Source organism: Myxine glutinosa, chromosome 10, assembly GCF_964187855.1.
Source record: "Myxine glutinosa chromosome 10, kmMyxGlut1.1, whole genome shotgun sequence".
NCBI lineage: Eukaryota > Metazoa > Chordata > Myxini > Myxiniformes > Myxinidae > Myxine > Myxine glutinosa.
The window spans coordinates 51,318,231-51,325,364 of record NC_136270.1 but is presented as its reverse complement, the minus strand read 5'-3'; positions in this window follow the sequence as shown (position 1 = coordinate 51,325,364).

The following is a 7,134-nucleotide window of genomic DNA, read 5'->3' as shown; positions in this document are numbered from 1 at the left end:
AAGATTCCTACATGGATTAACCATGAACTCCACGTTCCTAAAGGCGTCCATGTAGTGAAATTTCCAACACGGACTAACCGTGAACTCCACGTGCCTAAAGGCGTCCATGTAGTGAATACTTCCAGGCCTCACCACCCAACCACCATGGAACCTGGCCCTCAGCTCGGCCTCCCGGAAAAGTGCTATCGATTTGCTTGACTTTGGATTTTTGATCAACCCCTTAACCTTCATTCAAAAAATGAAAAATAAAAATCAGAGGTTGATGAGATGGAGTTTGGCTTTGCAGGGGTTCAACTTGGACATTGAACATGTAAAGGGCAGGGACAATATCATTGCGGATGCTTTGTCCAGAGTGAATTAACTTTGGAAATCTCTGGGTGGTTGTGTGAAATTTTGTTGCTTTATTTTTGAGGTATTGATAATTGTTGCTCATGGGAATTGATGATTTGGGTTGTGAGTTTCTTTTTGTTTGTTTAAAGAGTTTGCATGCAAAGAAAGTTTTCCATTTGTTCAATCTTTCTTTCTTGAGGGGGGGAAGTGTTCCAGATTCGTCACTTCCGTTGTTGTGGTTTTCATCCACTTGACATATTTCTGATATTATGTACTATTATTATTTTCAAAAGGTTTATTATTCACGAACGGTGATCAAAAGTTAAAAAGGATAACTTTAAGTGAAACAGGAAACCGGATCGAGAACCGGAAGACGACGAGGAGAAAAGAGGAAGCGGCATGGCGAGGAAATTCGGACAAGACGCGTGAGGTCGAGCTCTGTAACGAGCGTTGTCTAACGAAGGTCGCGAAGGAATTTTGAATTCCCTGAAAAGACATCCTGGGGTAGGAGTTATCGCTGGGAGTGTGAAATCTGCGTAGTCAGGTTTTGGGCGCTGAGATTCGAGACGAATCCTCGCCTAGTCGCATCGACTCAAGTACGAGCCATCGGCCATTTTGAACCTCACACTTCGCTCACTGAAAAGGTTTTTGCTAAGCGTCTGCTTTTCTCTGCATCCTGTCGTCTGTCGGGGATGTGTGTGCGCAAACGCTGCGTTGGAAGAGTACGCTGCAGTTCGCTGATTTAACTGTGAACGTGCACATCGGGTTTGCCTCTGGTTTCGGACCACGTGACCTGCTACGCTTTTTCTACGCCTACGCCTCGTCAGCATCCACGGAGTGCGGGTCTCGATTCGACCTCGCTCTGACACTAGCTGGAGCGAATCACCTTCAGCTTGGAAAAGGTTACAGAGACATTGAGGAGTGTCCTTTTTCCTTCACTGGGAGCAGTGAATTATCAGGCTTTATTTGGTGGTACCACCATAAGCAATAAGATATATAGAGTGCACTCGAAATTGCCTTGGCTTGCCACTAATTCCTTTGCTTGCCATTTGTTGTACTGTTATTCCTGTGTGTGATTTCTAATACAATTTTGTTCATTTATAATCATTGGTGTGGTTTCACTATTAATTTTCAACACAGGGTAACATTTTTTTCTGCCGGGGCTCCTCTCGGGGTTCGGAGGTTACCGAGACCAGGAGATCATTGAGGACTCCATAACAATATATATATATATATATATATATATATATATATATATATATATATATATATATATATATATATATATATATATATATATATATATATATATAGTCAGTCACGTGAAAAGGTAAGTACACCCCATGTACAGTTTTGACTTTTTCAATATATTTCAACATACAGCTATTTGATCTTCATTTCAACAATATTGAAAGATAAAGGTGATATATTATAAAAAAATATCATGAAACATTTACATTTTGTAGTCCATTGTATAATTTAAATAAACATAAATGCAAATTTCGCATGTGGAAAAAGTAAGTACACCCCTACATTTATCACTACTTCAAATACCTAAAATTAGAATCAGGTGCACCAGCTCAAGTGCAAATGATTAGAACATCGTTACAGAGAATTTGGAGGAACCTGTCTTATTTAAACCTCAGACATTTAGTTTGGTTTGCTCTTTGTTGTTGAAGTGTGCGGCGTCACCATTCCTAGATTGAAAGAGCTCTCTGAGGCCTTCAGAAAGAAGGTTATAGATGCCTACGAGTCTGGGGGGGTATTTAAAAAGATCTCCAAACAATTTGAAATCAATCATTCGACTGTCCGGAAGATCATCTACAAGTGGAGAAGATTCCAAACAACTGCCAACTTGTTCAGGCCAGGCCGCCCCAGCAAATTCAGCCCGAGAGCAGAGCGCAAGATGCTGAAAGAAGTCTCTAAGAACCCCAGAATATCATCACCGGTCCTACAGGTAGCTCTTGCCACTGTTGATGTGAAAGTGCACGAGTCTACCTTTAGAAAGAGGCTGCACAAATTTGATCTACATGGGAGGTGTGCCAGGATGCTGTCTTTGTCAAATGTCAAATGTCAAATGTCAAATGTCAAATGTCAAACCTTTGCTGTCCAGAAAGAACATCAGGGCAAGTCTAAAGTTTGCCAATGAACACCTAGGCAAAGACCAGCACTTCTGGAACAATGTGCTCTGGACAGATGAGTCAAAGGTAGAGCTATTTGGCCACAGTACCAGAAGACATATTTGGTGAAAACCAAAGACAGCATTTGACCACAAGAACCTGATACCAAGTGTAAAGCATGGTGGTGGAAATATTATGGTTTGGGGCAGCTTTGCTGCATCAGGGCCTGGGCAGCTCACCATCATAGAATCCACTATGAATTCTTCATTTTACCAGAGGGTGCTTGAGGGTAATGTGAGGCCATCTGTCAGAAATCTGAAGCTCAACCGAAGGTGGACCTTGCAACATGACAATGACCCTAAACATACCAGTATTTCCACCAAGGAATGGCTGAAAATAAAGAAATTGAGGGTTCTGGAATGGCCAAGTCAAAGCCCGGATCTAAATCCCATCGCGATGTTGTGGGGGGATTTGAAACGAGCTGTGCATGCAAGAAACCCCTCAAACATCGCACAGCTGAAAGAATTCTGCATGGAGGAGTGGGCAAAATTTCTCCCAGTCGATGTCAGAGACTGGTAGACAGTTATAAGAAACGCCTACTTGAGGTTGTTTCTGTCAAAGGGGGCAATACCACCTATTCGAGCCAAGAGTGTACTTACTTTTTCCATATGCGAAATTTGCATTTATGTGTATTTAAATTATACAATGGACTACAAAATGTAAATGTTTCATGATATTTGTTATATTATATTGTAGCGGCTACCGCTGGGTTTTCACAATCGCCTTGCACCTATCAAGGACGCGGAGCGATCACCATGCCGGGCTCGTCCAGGATGCCCGGGCAGGCCCACGCTCAACTTGCCAGGCCTCGGTCGGGACGCCCGGGCAGGCTCGCCCTCAACTTGCCAGGCCGCAGCCAGGACGCTGGGCCACGCCCCCTCTCGCCTTTCCTGGGCAAACGCTCCGGGATAATATGTATATATATTGCTGCCCGATAAACGGGCTTTTCAGAGTGCCTGAGTGTTTGGTTTGATTAAAGCAACTCGGATGAATTCCAGCTTTTTGTCGCGTCCATTCTTCCGATCGACGTGGGAGCCCCAGCTCCTTCATTGGTGACCTACCGACATGGACACGGCAGTCGCCCTTAAACTGCCTACCTTCTGGGAGGCTCATGCGGCAGTTTGGTTCGCACAGGCGGATTCCCTGTTCGCCCTGCGAGGCATCACGGCCGACGACACCCGCTTCCACCATGTGGTAGCAGCGCTCGGTTCGGCCACCGCGGCCCGCGCCCTGAGCCTCCTCGAGAGCCCGCCAGCCGCTGACAAATACGGCACGATTAAGAAGCTTCTCCTCGACGCTTTCGCCCTCCCATCGGCGGAACGCGCACGGCGCCTGCTCGACCTGCCCGAGCTCGGCGACACGCGCCCTTCCGAGCGAATGGACTACATGCTTTCACTGCTCGGCGAGCACTCTCCGGCATTCCTGTTCCTGTTCCGGGAGCTGTTCCTCCGTCAGCTGCCTAACCCGGTACGCCTCGCCCTGGCAAGCACGACGATCACAGATCCCCGGGCCCTTGCCAGAGAAGCCGACAAGATCTCCACCGCAGGACAGCGCATCGCAGCGGCGACATGGAACCCACCGCCGTCCGACGCAACACCCATGGCGCCCGAGCACCCGGCACGGTCGACGACCGAACTGCCGACGCAATTGGCGGCCGCTACACCGAGCCGACCACCTCCAGCACGACGACCGGGGCCTCCACCTGACCAAGCGTGGTGTTACTATCATGCCAGGTTCGGACAGAAGGCCCGGACATGCCGACCCCGGTGCACCTTCGGCAGGCCGGGAAACGGCCGGGCCGGCGTTCATTACCAGCCATGAGCGCCGGCCACACGGGCAACTTACTGTTCATCACGGATAAAGCGTCCGGACGGCGCTTCCTGTGCGACACCGGCGCCCAACTGAGCGTCATACCCGCCTCTGACCAGGACAGGCAATCCGCGGTTTGCGGCCCCTCCTTGGTTGCGGCCAATGGATCGACCATCCGCACCTTTGGCCCGCGCAACGTCACCCTCTGCTTCGGCGGCCAACGCTTTGCTTGGACGTTTGTAACCGCAAACGTGCCCATGGCTCTGCTAGGCGCCGACTTCCTCTGCGCACACGGACTGCTGGTGGACGTCCAACGGCGTCGTTTAATCAACGCCGAAACCTTCAGCTCCCTGGTATGCACATTGAGCAGCTCCACGCCGACCGAGCTGGCATGCGCCGTCCCGGCGGCGAATGAGTTTGCTCGCCTGCTCACGGAGTTCCCGGCCCTCACGCGGCCGACGTTTTCGGCCGTCGCAGTACGGCATGGGATCGAGCACCACATACCAACCACGGGCCCGCCGGTCTACGCCAGGGCCCGCCGCCTCGACCCAGCCAAGCTCGCCGTGGCGAAGGCCGAATTCGACGCGTTGGAGCACCTCGGCATCGTGCAGCGCTCCGATAGCGCGTGGGCCTCGCCACTGCACATCGTGCCAAAGCCGGGGGGTGGATGGCACCCGTGTGGCGACTACCGCCGTCTCAATGACGCTACCACCCCCGACAGGTACCCGATCCCGCATATCCAAGACTTCTCCACCCGTCTGGCGGGACGGGTCATTTTTTCGAAAATTGATCTCATACGGGGATATCACCAGGTACCTGTCAGGGCGGCCGACGTCCCTAAAACGGCAGTCATCACGCCGTTCGGCTTATTCGAATTCTTGCGGATGCCGTTTGGTCTCAAGAACGCGGCTCAGGCGTTCCAGCGCTTGATGGACGGCGTGCTGCCTGACCTGCCATTCCATTTCGTTTACCTGGACGACATCCTCGTCGCCAGCACGTCCCGGGCCGAGCACCTCCTCCACCTCCGAACATTGTTCGGGCACCTCAGCGAGCACGGCCTCATCGTCAACCCGGCCAAATGCCACTTCGGCACGACGGCCGTTGATTTTTTGGGCCACCACATCACCAAGAACGGGGCCGTGCCGCTGCCAACCAAGGTCGAGGCCATCACCACGTTCCCGCATCCCCGCACCATAAAGGCCCTGCAGGAATTCCTGGGAATGGTGAATTTTTATCACCGCTTCGTGCCCCGCGCTGCTGAACTCATGCGGCCCCTCTACGAAGCCCTCCGGTGCAAGCCGGCCAAGCACGACATCGACTGGTCCGCAGCAATGGATGCGGCCTTGCAAAGCTCAAAGCGGGCCCTCGCCGACGCAACACTGCTCGCTCACCCGGTGCTCAACGCTCCCATCGCCCTCACCACGGATGCCTCCGACTACGCGGTGGGCGCCGTACATGAGCAATGGGTGAACGGGGTTTGGCAGCCACTCGCTTTTTTCAGCCGGCAGCTCTGGCCGAACGAGCTCAAATACAGCACGTTTGACCGGGAGCTCCTCGGTCTACACCTGGCCGTCCGCCATTTCCACCACCTCCTGGAGGGCCGACCTTTCACGGCGTTCGTCGACCACAAGCCGTTGGTTTACGCCATGGCCAAGGTCACGGAGCCGTGGTCGGCCCGCCAACAGCGCCACCTCTCCGCCGTGTCGGAGTTTACCACGGACATCCGGCACGTCGCCGGCAAAAACAACGCCGTGGCCGACTGTCTTTCCCGGGCCAGCGCGAACGCGGTCCACCTGGGCGTGGACTTTGCGCTTATGGCGGCGGACCAAACCACCGACACCATGGTGCAAGCCCTCCGGGCGGCGGACACGGGCCTCCGCCTGGCCGACATCCCCTTCGCGGACACTGTCCTGCTCTGCGACGTCTCCCAAGGCCAGCCTCGCCCCATCGTGCCCGTCACCTGGCAACGCCGCATCTTCGCCTCCCTCCACGGCCTTTCCCACCCAGGCCGGAAAGCTTCCCAGAAGCTGGTGTCGGCGTGATTCGTCTGGCACGGCCTTCATCGGGACGTCCGCGATTGGACCAGCACCTGCACGGCCTGCCAACGGGCCAAGGTCCACCGACACACCCAGGCCCCGCTGGCACCTTTCACCGTGCCCGAACGACGTTTCGACCACGTCAACGTGGATCTGGTGGGCCCCCTCCCCCCATCACGGGGGTTCACACACCTGCTCACCATGGTGGACAGGACCACCAGGTGGCCGGAGGCCGTTCCCCTTGTCTCCACCACCACCGCCGACGTGGCGCAGGCTTTCATCGCCACCTGGGTCGCCCGCTTCGGCGCACCGGCGGACATCTCGTCAGACCGTGGCCCACAGTTCACCTCCGAGCTGTGGGGCGCGGTCGCCCGCAACCTGGGGGTCAAGCTCCACCGTACTACGGCCTACCACCCCCAAGCAAACGGGTTGTGCGAGCGATTCCACCGCTCCATGAAGGCCGCGCTCATGGCCAGCCTTCAAGACGGCGGTTGGGCCGACCGGCTGCCGTGGGTCCTTTTGGGCCTCCGCACGGCCCCCAAGGAGGACCTCCAGGCATCCACCGCCGAGCTTGTCTATGGCCAGGCGCTACACGTCCCGGGCGAATTCGTGCCCGACGCTACCAGTCCCTGGTCCCCAGCTCACCAGCGCTCGGACCTCCAGGAGGCCGCCCGACGGTTTGCCCCCGTGCCAACATCCCACCACGGTGACCCCCAGTCCTACGTCCCCCCAGCACTTCGCACAGTGGAGTATGTTTTTGTGCGTCACGACGCACATCG